The sequence below is a fragment of the Petromyzon marinus genome, chromosome 19 (genome assembly GCF_048934315.1).
Source record: "Petromyzon marinus isolate PM22_M1 ecotype Great Lakes invasive population chromosome 19, UKy_Petmar_22M1.pri1.0, whole genome shotgun sequence".
NCBI lineage: Eukaryota > Metazoa > Chordata > Hyperoartia > Petromyzontiformes > Petromyzontidae > Petromyzon > Petromyzon marinus.
This window is the reverse complement of record NC_133685.1, coordinates 12,752,432-12,765,823: the sequence shown is the minus strand read 5'-3', so window position 1 is coordinate 12,765,823 and position 13,392 is coordinate 12,752,432. Positions and strand designations below refer to the sequence as shown.

Sequence of the window (13,392 nt, the reverse complement as noted above, 5' to 3'; positions counted from 1 at the left end):
AACAGCCTGTGTGACTCAGGCTGTTTGTCTTTGAGTGCTTTGTGTTTTGTTACGGACACAACCACTTTAACGGGTGGTGCATCTGCCAGTCTCCGTTAACCCCGTAAAGACCTTGGTCTATCCCATGACCTCCTACCATACTTCACTTGGCCTCAAAGTCCACCTAGCCTGGCCCAATCGCCATGGTGAAGTAACCATTCCTTCTAAACAAATAGCGGTTTATATTGTGCATATACGTATGTATATATGCGTGTGAAATTGTGTTCACAAGTTCACAAGTGCTCGCTAATAGCATTTGCCTCGACAGCCTGTGTAGGCTACAAGGAGGAGGAAGGATCTTTGTCTTTGTGCACTGCCCCCTCCCTCCCACTTCAATATAAGAGTCTTTACATTACCAGTAAGTAGCGCACACACACAGATAGGGCATTGCGACCTCAATAGGGCATCCAGTCTGAAACAAGCACTCTGGTGACATCACTGCCATTTCAAGGCAAACGGTGATAGCTATTGATTGGGTTTCACAAAAGGAAGCAAATGGGGCGCCATGGTGGTGAGATGTTAGCTACCCCTACTGGTATACAAGAGGTCGTGGGTTCGATCCTGACCCTGATGTCTGTATATTTGGAGCTTGCATGTTCTGCCCGTGATCGCGTCGCTTTGTCTCCCGGGTCCTACAATTTTTCCCTCCACATTTAGATACGTGCATTTAGAGTATTTGGTTGCTATACATTTCCATGTGATGAACCATTTCTATGAGCTATCATTGGTGGCTAGGTCGCTTCTGAAAAAAAACTATATTACTCAGTGGGCCTTACCTGGTCAATTAAAATAAATTGTAAAAAGGGCCCCTAAAACGGTTTTCGGGTTGTGCCGCTCTGTGGCACGGTGTCCGACGTTTCGCTTACAGCACATGGAGCGAAAACCTAGGACAACGTGCCGAAAACACATTTAGAGAGCTACGCACTGGCATAAAGGGCCGAATATAAATGTCAGCAAATGTTCCTTTCCACCTGATTCTTTGTGGAGAGAGTGCCGATGCCTCCATTGCCAACAATGGGATAGAATTCCAACTGGGTGTTTGTCTTGAGCCATTTAGTCGCAACATGCATCTGTACCAACGTACGTCAGTGACAATGCCCCCATTGGGTAGGGTCCATCGGTTCCGCTGGACGGCAATTGCCTCCCGCACAGAAGTGTGTTCACTCACCACCGAGAATAATTACATATTCACCACAATAGTCTACATTCTTCCTCGCCTTCTCTGTGCTCTGCAGATCCGCACCACTTAACCGGACGGTTACAAAATAATTGGGCAATTTCAGCATGACGGGACTTCTTAGGAGTACTAGGAATGAATTAAATGACCAAATGTGGCTGCTAGTCGTTGTGAAAATTGTATATTTCAACCTGGCGTCAACCAGCCATGCCAGACTGCCTCGGCATTGCTGCAGTCGCCAGCAGGAGTGAGGGTGGTCTTTGCCTCCGTCTCGCTCTACGATTCGCTTCGATTACCATGAAGAGGTTGAAGAAATAGTGGCTGGGTGGCTCATAGGTCATGGCGCTTTGCTAGCACTGCTGACATCCTCGGTTCGAATCCAGGTTTCAGCCGCCCATGAATAAATCGAGTTCTCAACTGTAGCAAGTTGATGGTCCTCAGCCCGGTTATCGATGACTGAATGAAAAAAAATCATGAAATTCGGTTTTGCACTTGATTTTGCTCAATTCCGTCTTTAAACGAATTCCCACTACATTCAATTATCTGACACAAGGGACATGCTGCTCGGTGAGATTACCAAATCGATTATTCGTCTCATGATGTGATGCCCATCGTACGATAATTGAAATTATAAAGAAGGCACCCAAGTTGAAAAGAGGAAAATTCTACAGTCATCGAGGGCCGGTGCTGATACACATATATAATAGCCCAGATCTGTCCTTCTGTCATTCTGTGACTGTGATTAACACGGCACGGATTGGTTGAAGTGCGTCACGTGACCGCGAGCAAGCAGCCAACCAGAGGTGCGCCCCTCCCAAACATGTAAGCCCCCGGATTGGTTGAAGTGTGTCACGTGACCGCGTTATTTATATAGTTTATTGTTAAAAATTCGGTCACAGTCCCTATGATCACTGTTACATTGCATTTATGGCTTTTATTTTGGTGATTTCGAAAAGTTTTTTTTGTTTGGCCATGTTTTTGTTTATTGTAGTACGGAGTTTGACTGATGGCCTTAATCTTAGTTGTATTGTGGTTGTTTTTGTTGTTTGCTTGCATCCCACTGGGATTTTTTGCACACAGCGTTGGTGTATGGTGCTATTTCAGGAATATTTTGATGTTTTTTTTTCCTGGATTTTCTGTTTGCACAGTCACATAATCATTTTAAGATGTTTTCTTGTTCATGTTTTTTGTTTGTTGCGGTTGCACCCGATTCAAGAGCCAAATGGCTCACAGGGCTATACCAAATAAATGGAACTATGAACTATGAGCTACTCAATTCGTGTTGTTGTGGTGCGCCCCGCACCTCGGAGGCCCGAGGAGCATCAACATCACGGCCACAGCGCCGGAGACGCAGCCACGGATAGCTCACGGTCGATCCACTCACACACGGCTCTGACAAACAGCTCACAACAACCACCATTCGCCACTAAGTGGCGGTAACGTCACCACGACACTTGTGCCAGGCCATGTGCACCTTAAGGCCATGTGAAGTGTTGAACGCCTGCTGGCAGGAGGTCACGGGGCAGACCCAAGTTCCACGGATCGACTGACTAAGATGACCTGCTGATGCACCACCTGTGCCCCCTACTGTGCCAACCTGCTGTGTTTTAGCCACCCGGTGCTCCGCTCGTTGTTGTGAGTGTCGCTCCTCCGCCCTCCGTTGTTGTTGGAGGGCGACTGCCTCCAACTGCCCAGTAGCGTCCTTCACGAGCCTCCTCCACAGAGGCCGATCTTGACACCGCTGGTGCCAGTCATCGGCAAGTCCACTCAGCTGCACGTCCTCCTGTACCACATCACTCCATCTCTTCTCCAGCCTGTGCCGCGCCCATTTAGCCCCCTCAATCCGGCCGAACAAAAGCTGTTTTGGCATGCGGTGGCTGGGCATGCGGGCTACATGACCCAGCCAACGCAGCCTTACCTGCCGGAGGAGCTCACCGATGGGACCTTGCCCAGATGTTCCAAGGATTTGTGAGCTCCTCACACAATCCAGCCTGGTTAAACCCAGGATGGATCGTAGGCAGGCTAGCCTAAATGTTTCCAACCGGCGAAGATGCTCCATTGGGGGAGGGGGGGGGGTCCACACAGCTCACTCATACTCACACACAATCGCATGCAGCTCAGAGGAGACGGGTGAGTCAGAGTGAGGAAGCTGACGGTCGATCCACTCACACACAGCTAACTCACACACACACAATTGCATGCAGCTTAGAGGAGACAGGTGAGTGAGAGTGAGGCAGAGCCGTGCTCTGTCCACTGCTGCCCTGAGGGAGAGCCGTGCTCTGTCCATTACATTAGTACTCGAGTTTTTTTGGTGCTTAAATCAACTGCTGGATGAAGGCCCACCGCACGCTGTGCGAGTAGATTGTAAGAATTTACTTGACCGGTCTGTTGGGGGCCGCCGCACGCTGTGGTTGTTCGGGGCCGCCGCAGGCCATAGGCGCCCCCCAACAACCTAGTCTTTTATATATTAACCCTGTCTTAGTATTTTAAATTCCACCTTCCTGAAACAGGAGTGAGTACATCGGTAGGACGGCAACTCTTGACTTCGATGGGGGAACAGGAGGCCAGGGGAGAGACCAGTCGGTCATAGTCACTGGCAGTGGCAGTGGTGATGATGATGTGATAACGATGATGCTGTTGAAAATGATGGGCAAGTCGCAAGTTGATGATGATGGTGATGATGATCGAAAGGAGAGAGTCAAAGTCAGGAAAGAGATGAGTCTTGGACTCGACCAGGGGGCAGGGAGTCGGCACCACGGCTGTCCCCAATGGCTGTGCATGATGATAGTGGTGATAATGATCGAAAAGAGAGAGTCAAAGTCAGGAAAGAGATGAGTCTTGGACTCGACCAGGGGGCAGGGAGTCGGCACCACGGCTGCCCCAATGGCTGTGCACTGCTGGACAGTTCCGGCGTTCACAGCACTGCTACTCGTCACTAAGGCGCTGTCTGTGCCTTCACAGCGCCACCAACAATACCCACAATCTAACCCCTTTGTGTGTTATAAGCCTTTCGGTCGCGCGTTACGGACTTTGCTTCGTCTATTTTAAATTCCATTCAAACGCGTAAATCTGTCGCTACCAAATTTAGGAATTATCCGGATAATACGAAAAGGCGAGCCCGTAATTGTTATTTCGCACATTAAACGAAGGAGCCACATTCAGGATATATATTTATTTTTAAAATCGTTAACGCCGTTTTTTTTCTTCAGATTTTATTGTAAGGAAGACGTAGGTGCGGCAAAAAGCCGGGTAATATTTTTTTTATTTTTCTTGAGCAACGTAATTCCACAATTGCAGCAATTAGCCGCGAGTGTATTTGAACTCTCCTCCACTGTCTCCCCCCGCAGGTGTCCATGCAATTTCAATCCAAACCATGGTGGCTGTTATATAAAACGCCGATAATTGCGCTCGAGCCTAGGACTGCAAATGCCGGCTTATATAAAATATAAGTCCCTTTAAAAGTCAAGACCATGCATGCGTGGCGAGGAAACGGGATCTGATTACATCGAGGGGCAATTGTGTCGCATGACGGAGGTGCCGTGCCGCACCCTGCGGACGATCACGACCGTGCATCTGGAGATGCTGTGCAGACGCGGGAGGCATCACTTAGCTTTGCACAGAGACAGTCAATCGTCGTCGCGCGACTGCTGTACGCACCACCGTAGCTCTCTGTTGCCCCCCACACAACCCAATCACCCTCAGCTCGACCAATGCCATCGAATCAACCGAAGCTAAGCGGGGTCGAGCCTTGCTTAGTACTGCGCTTGGGAGAGGCGAGTGAGACAATTGACAGAACATGCCAGGTGTTTGTAAAGAGTCTTGGATAAGAAATGTGGTCGGGAGATGGCAGTGCCGGGTGTCACCCACCTCGTATACAGCGCCGTGCCGGGTTATCTCCAGGTTATCTCCAGGTTATCTCCAGGTTATCTCCCGGTCCTGCGGTCTCCTCCCACAAAAAGCCAAGTGCTTATTCATGGAATTGGCCAAACATTCCTATTGTAGCAGGACCCTCCTGAAAATGTACCTAGAGACTCGATAAAGCTTTTGCTGGATAGATAAAGGTAATTTATTATGTTTATTATAATGGCAGGAGGAGTGGTGGCAAAGTGGTTCACACACTACACTCTGGTGACGTTAGCTCGTGACCTGACCACAGTTAAGGTTAGTGGGAACCGGTCCTGGACCTCCCCTTCACCAACCCCCCCTGACGAGTGTGGTGAAGTATGGTCAAACGACTCCCACGACCTTAATCCAGCAGTGATTGGGTGATGGGCAGGAGGCATCACGAGGAAGCGATCACGGTCGACGTTTCACTTCATGTTCCGGGAGCTTCTTAGGGAACCCAATTAAATTCCTGAAGAAAGCAAATGGCATTTTATCATTTTAGCACTCCGATCATTCCGTGCGCCGCTCCACGTGCTGGCACCTCTCTTCAGTTCCCGAAGCTCCGAGCACGTGGAAGGAACGAAACGTCGGACAACGTTCTGGTACTGTACAACGCGGTAACACATCGAAAGGGGCTGTGTGCCACATCCTCCAAGAAGAAACCTCAGCAGTAGCATCACCACAGTCAGCCGAACACGGTGACCCAGTGACAGCAGCAGCAGGAGGAGGAGTCAATTACGGCCCATTTACTAAAGGCGTGCTGCTGGTGTTGAGAAACTGCACCCGATCATCATTTTCGGCTGAGTCAACCCCTGTGTGGGAGGAGGTGGGCGGACGGGGTTCTGGATGACAGGTAAACTATTTGATGTGGTTTGTAGGAGTGAATGGCTGGATGATGGAGTTAATGGACTGAGCCATTTGTCTCGGTCCAACCCTCTGCTGGACCCACACACACACCACAGTAGCAACAAGGCCCCTTAGAGTGAGGGAAAAAAGTATTTGATCCCCTGCTGATTTTGTGCGTTTGCCCACTGACAAAGAAATGATCAGTCTTTAATATTAATGGTAGGTTTATTTGAACAGTGAGAGACAGAATAACAACAACAAAATCCAGAAAAACGCATGTCAAAAATGTAATAAATTGATTTGCATTTTAATGAGGGAAATAAGTATTTGACCCCTCTGCAAAACATGACTTAGTACTTGGTGGCAAAACCCTTGTTGCCAATCACAGAGGTCAGACGTTTCTTGTAGTTGGCCACCAGGTTTGCACACATCTCAGGAGGGATTTTCTCCCACACCTCTTTGCAGATCTTCTCCAAGTCATTATGGTTTCGAGGCTGACGTTTGGCAACTCGAACCTTCAGCTCCCTCCACAGATTTTCTATGGGATTAAGGTCTGGAGACTGGCTAGGCCACTCCAGGACCTTAATGTAATTCTTCTTGAGCCACTCCTTTGTTGCCTTGGTCGTGTGTTTTGGGTCATTGTCATGCTGGAATACCCATCCACGACCCATTTTATATGCCCTGGCTGAAGGAAGGAGGTTCTCACCCAAGATTTGATGGTCCATGGCCCCGTCCATCGTCCCTTTGGTGCGGTGAAGTTGTCCTGTCCCCTTAGCAGAAAAACACCCACAAAGCAATATTTTTCGACCTCCATGTTTGACGGTGGGGATGGTGTTCTTGGGGTCATAGGCAGCATTCCTCCTCCTCCAAACACGGCGAGTTGAGTTGATGCCAAAGACCTCCATTTTGGTCTCCTCTGACCACAACACTTTCACCCAGTTGTCCTCTGAATCATTCAGATGTTCATTGGCAAACTTCAGACGAGCATGTATATGTGCTTTCTTATGCAGGGGGACCTTGCGGGCGCTGCAGGATTTCAGTCCTTCACGGCGTAGTGTGTTACCAATTGTTTTCTTGGTGACTATGGTCCCAGCTGCCTTGAGATCATTGACAAGATCCTCCCGTGTAGTTCTGGGCTGATTCCTCACCGTTCTCATGATCATTGCAACTCCACGAGGTGAGATATTGCATGGAGCCCCAGGCCGAGGGAGATTGACAGTTCTTTTGTGTTTCTTCCATTTGCGAATAATCGCACCAACTGTTGTCACCTTCTCACCAAGCTGCTTGGCAATGGTCTTGTAGCCTATTCCAGCCTTGTGTAGGTCTACAATCTTGTCCCTGACATGCTTGGAGAGCTCTATGGTCTTGGCCATGGTGGAGAGTTTGGAATCTGATTGATTGATTGCTTCTGTGAACAGGTGTCTTTTATACAAGTAACAAGCTGAGATTAGGAGCACTCCCTTTAAGAGTGTGCTCCTAATCTCAGCTCGTTACCTGTATAAAAGACACCTGGGAGCCAGAATTCTTTCTGATTGAGAGGGGGTCAAATACTTATTTCCCTCATTAGAATGCAAATCAATTTATGACATTTTTGACATGCGTTTTTCTGGATTTTTTTGTTGTTATTCTGTCTCTCACTGTTCAAATAAACCTACCATTAAAATATAGACTGATCATTTCCTTGTCAGTGGGCAAACGTACAAAATCAGCAGGGGATCAAATACTTTTTTCCCTCACGGTATGTTATCTGTCAAAAGAGTCTTGGGGAAGTGTTCATAAGCGAGCTCCTTTAATAGAACAATGCGGCAGAAGTGGGATGGTGGTACGGTCAGCGATTCCCCTGAGCCACTGTTGTTTCTCCGGCGTTTATGTTGGCACACTACTGCTCCAAGTCACTTTAGGCTGAGGCGACCTAGAGGAGTCCCGGGACAGGTTCGGGTTTCTGACTGCTGTATACTGGTTACGTGCAACACGGCCAGACATTTGAAACACAATTCACGGAGGTTGATTGCATTGCAGCGGAACACATTCAAGAAAGCAAAGATTCCCCGCGTAACTCGATGGAGAAAGCGCTGTTAGCGAGCACCTATTAAGGCTGGCAAGCCGCACTAGGCAGTGGTGTAGCCAGTATCATGCACACCCGCCACATCACGCCAGGCATTCGTTTAAGACCGAGTTAATCTAGGAGAGGCACAGAAGAGATTCAAATATAATTCGCCACTGACGTTAGCTGTGGCTGGGAACCAAACGCAGCTTTGTGACATCATAGCGTAGTGCGTGAAACAATGTGCCGTGACTCGCGCACACACACAAGCAGAAACGCACACGTGCACACACTGCATGCCTGTACTCCCTGCAGTGTGGAGTCGAGGGTTCGTGGATCACACACATGCTGCGAATCTTCCTTCCTATGGGCATCGACGTGTCATACATCGACTTCCCAGGAGGTGCAGCAAAGTGCAGACTAACATTAACTAAAACTATAAACTATTTTGATTTGAACAGGTTAAGGCTCGACTGAGCTACAGAGCTGTTTTTCAGAAGTGACATGGCCAGAAATGACAGCTCATGGAAGTGACTCATCACGTGGACATTCAGAGCCGCCACATACTCTAAACCAGTGGTTCTTAACCTGGGTTCGATTGAACCCCAGGGGTTCGGTGAGTCGATCTCAGGGGTTCGGCAGAGCCCCCGCCACGGAGGTCCGGACACACTTGAATTATTGTGTAAATTTGTGATGACACACACTGCCCGCTTGGCCATCACTGGCTGCAGATGATCATGCTACACTGCTTGGCCAATCAGCGCTGCGGGGAATTTAGTGCGTACTCAGTAGTCAACGTGTGACTGTTGTTGTCGTACGTCGTGTGATTTCTTTAATATTTTATCCATACTAACTATGTCGGGCAAAAGAAGAAAGTGGTCGGACGAATATGTACAACATGGATTCTCATGTATCACGGAACGTGATGGGAGTGAGCGTCCTATCTGCATGATTTGCAACGCCAAGTTGAGCAACTCTAGTCTTGCACCGGCAAAACTAAAGGAACACTTCTTGAAGCTGCATGGAGACGGGGAATACAAGAACACAACACTTGCTGAATTCAGGGTGAAGAGAGCCAGATTCGATGAAAGGGCCACTCTGCCTGCTCTTGGATTTGTACCTGTTAACAAACCGATCCTGACAGCATCGTACGAAGTTGCTTACCTGATCGCAAAGCAGGGCAAGCCACACACCATTGGTGAAACACTTGTGAAACCAGCTGCATTAAAGATGGCGAATCTGATACTCAGAACAGCGGCCGAAGGTAAATTATCCCAAATTCCCCTTTCAAATGACACCGTCAGTGACAGAATAGAAGACATGAGTAAAGACATCTTGGCTCAAGTAGTCGCGGATCTGATTTCAAGCCCGGCAAAATTCAGCCTTCAACTCGACGAAACCACAGACGTTTCTGATCTAAGCCAGCTTGCTGTTTTTGTACGCTATGTGAAAGATGACATGATAAAAGAAGAGTTTTTATTTTGTAAGCCTCTTACAACAACAACGAAGGCAGCCGATGTGAAGAAGCTTGTGGATGACTTCTTCAGAGACAACAATCTTTCATGGGATATGGTTTCTGCAGTTTGTACGGACGGAGCTCCAGTCATGCTGGGAAGAAAGTCTGGTTTTGGTGCGCTAGTAAAGGCCGATGCACCACACATCATTGTGACGCATTGTATTCTGCACAGGCATGCGTTGGCAACAAAAACCTTACCTCCAAAAATGGCAGAAGTATTAAAAACTGTGGTGGAATGTGTGAACTATGTGCGAAAAAGTGCTCTGAGGCACCGCATCTTCAGTGAGCTGTGTAAAGAAATGGGCTCTGAATTTGAGGTACTTCTGCTCCATTCTAATATTCGGTGGTTATCCCGGGGACAGGTGCTGAATCGTGTTTTTGCCATGCGTGTGGAATTAGCCCTGTTTTTGCAAGAGCACCAACACTGCCATGCAGATTGCTTCAAAAATCCTGAGTTCATTCTCATTTTAGCGTACATGGCTGATATATTCGCAGCTCTCAATCATCTCAATCAGCAGATGCAGGGTGGTGGAGTCAATATCATGGAAGCGGAAGAACACCTGAAGGCTTTTCAAAAAAAGCTAACGTTATGGAAACGACGAACAGAGAACAATAACTTCGCAAACTTCCCGCTTCTGGACGACTGTGCAAGTAAGATCGAAGATGTGTCTGGAATCGGATATATTTCTGTATCCACGGAACTGAAGCAAACAATTGCCACGCACTTAGATGAGCTTGCAAAGTCTCTCGACGGATATTTCCCTACAAGAGAGTCATATCCAGCATGGGTGAGACAGCCGTTCACGTTTGCTGTTGAAACAGCAGATGTCAATGATGAATTCCTCGACGAAATCATTGAAATTCAGCAGAGCCAGGTTCAACAGCAACTCTTCAGAACAACAACGCTCTCAACGTTTTGGTGTCGACAAATGAACAAGTATCCAGTTATTGCTAAGAAAGCCCTGGATTTTTTTATACCATTTGTTACAACATATCTTTGTGAGCAATCCTTTTCGAGGATGCTGGACATAAAAACGAAGAAAAGGAACAGACTTTGCTGTGAAAATGACATGAGAGTGGCACTTGCCAAGGTGAAGCCACGCATATCTGAACTGATCTCTCAAAGGCAACAGCAGAAGTCACATTGATTTCCAGGTATGTAATTTGTTGTGAGTTCATGCATTGTGTTGGTTTTATTCTTTGAACAAGGTAATGTTCATGCACGGCTCATTTTGTGTACCAGTAAAAAAACATATCTATGTCTTGAATTTGAAAAAAATCACATTTTATTTTTCACTAAAGAGGGGTTCGGTGAATGCGCATATGAAACTGGTGGGGTTCGGTACCTCCAACAAGGTTAAGAACCACTGCTCTAAACGCATGTTTCCAAATAGGGAGGGAAAAAACCAGAGGTACAGGAAAATCATTCACGGGACCACAGGGACTACACGCAAACTCCAAATATACAGCAGGCGTCACGGTCGGGATCGAACCCAAGACCTCCTGAATAGCAGGCGAGGTAGTTGACATCTCTAATAATCTATGGCATAAAATGTTGTCCCCTCACACCATTGGGTTTTCTCTGGGTGCTTTGATTTTCCTCCCACAGGTATAAACACTCATGAGTCGACTGAAAACATCTTATTATTGGTCGAGCCAGCTCACCACCTGGGTGCATTCCACCATTGCCTGTGGTTCCTCAGCTATTGTGAGATGTCATTTTCAGGGACGACACAATATACAATCATAAACATTAATTGTACCACCCGATAAATTATTCACTCTCCAGCGGTGACACTGTCCCGAGCTCTGGCAAAAGGCCACATCGATGGATTAATATTTCATGACACATGGCAGGAACTTTGTGAGGCCAATTGCCTGCCACACTTAACTCGATTTCCTATTCCTTGGCCCTTGCTCGGTAAACCTTGACGGCTTACGTCCCAAGGAGCAAGCGCCTGTCTGCACACCAACCACACCGAGGCATGCCAAGTGGAAAGCACACACAGTGGTTGTGCACGCAAATAACATTTCAGATATGAAACGATCCACTGTTAACACTCGTGCTGCAAGCTCAGGTGAAACGTAAAACGAGAATGAGAGACTGGATGACAGTAGACTCGCATCACCTCTGCCTGTTCGTCCACTTTGAAGTTGGAAGTGGGAAGTTCACTCGGTACTTCTGCACTAAAGCCATACAGTGAGGGAAAAAGTATTTGATCCCCTGCTGATTTTGTACGTTTGCCTACTGACAAAGAAATGATCAGTCTATAATTTTAATGATAGGTTTGTTTGAACAGTGAGAGACAGAAAAACAACAAAATCCAGAAAAACGCATGTCAAAAATGTTATAAATTGATTTGCATTTTAATGAGGGAAAAAAGTATTTGACCCCCTCTCAATCAGAAAGATTTCTGGCTCCCAGGTGTATTTTATACAGGTAACGAGCTGAGATTAGGAGCACACTCTTAAAGGGAGTGCTCCTAATCTCAGCATGTTACCTGTATAAAAGACACCTGTCCACAGAAGCAATCAATCAGATTCCAAACTTTCCACCATGGCAAAGACCAAAGAGCTCTCCAAGGATGTCAGGGACAAGATTGTAGACCTACACAAGGCTGGAATGGGCTACAAGACCATTGCCAAGCAGCTTGGTGAGAAGGTACCAACAGTTGGTGCGATTATTCGCAAATGGAAGAAACACAAAAGAACTGTCAATCTCCCTCGGCCTGGGGCTCCATACAAGATCTCACCTCGTGGAGTTGCAATGATCATGAGAACGGTGAGGAATCAGCCCAGAACTACACGGGAGGATCTTGTCAATGATCTCAAGGCAGCTGGGACCATAATCACCAAGAAAACAATTGGTAACACACTACACCGTGAAGGACTGAAATCCTGCAGCGCCCGCAAGGTCCCCCTGCTCAGGAAAGCACATATACATGCCCGTCTGAAGTTTGCCAATGAACATCTGAATGATTCAGAGGACAACTGGGTGAAAGTGTTGTGGTCAGATGAGACCAAAATGGAGCTCTTTGGCATCAACTCAACTCGCCGTGTTTGGAGGAGGAGGAATGCTGCCTATGACCCCAAGAACACCATCCCCACCGTCAAACATGGAGGTGAAAACATTATGCTTTGGGGGTGTTTTTCTGCTAAGGGGACAGGACAACTTCACCGCATCAAAGGGACGATGAACAGGGCTATGTACCATCAAATCTTGGGTGAGAACCTCCTTCCCTCAGCCAGGGCATTTAAAATGGGTCGTGGATTGGTATTCCAGCATGACAATGACCCAAAACACACGGCCAAGGCAACAAAGGAGTGGCTCAAGAAGAAGCACATTAAGGTCCTGGAGTGGCCTAGCCAGTCTCCAGACCTTAATCCGATAGAAAATCTGTGGAGGGAGCTGAAGGTTCGAGTTGCCAAACGTCAACCTCGAAACCTTAATGACTTGGAGAAGATCTGCATAGAGGAGTGGGACGAAATCCTTCCTGAGATGTGTGCAAACTTGGTGGCCAACTACAAGAAACGTCTGACCTCTGTGATTGCCAACTAGGATTTTGCCACCAAGTACCAAGTCATGTTTTGCAGAGGGGTCAAATACTTATTTCCCTCATTAAAATGCAAATCAATTTATTACATTTTTGACATGCGTTTTTCTGGATTTTGTGTTGTTATTCTGTCTCTCACTGTTCAAATAAACCTACCATTAAAATTATAGACTGATCATTTCTTTGTCAGTGGGCAAACGTACAAAATCAGCAGGGGATCAAATACTTTTTTCCCTCACTGTAATGCATCGCTTTTGACCAAAATAAGTTAGGAGAGTGCCCTATATGTAACAATGTGAGGACGTTGCAATGTAGAACGACGGCCAAGGTC

At 47.2% G+C, this 13,392-nt stretch overlaps 1 long non-coding RNA gene across 1 annotated transcript in view; it reads right to left on the bottom strand.

Annotated features, from left to right (window-relative positions):
- LOC116943824 (uncharacterized) overlaps positions 1-13,392 on the bottom strand; it is a 67,348-nt gene that overhangs the window by 23,377 nt on the left and 30,579 nt on the right. The window lies entirely within an intron of this gene.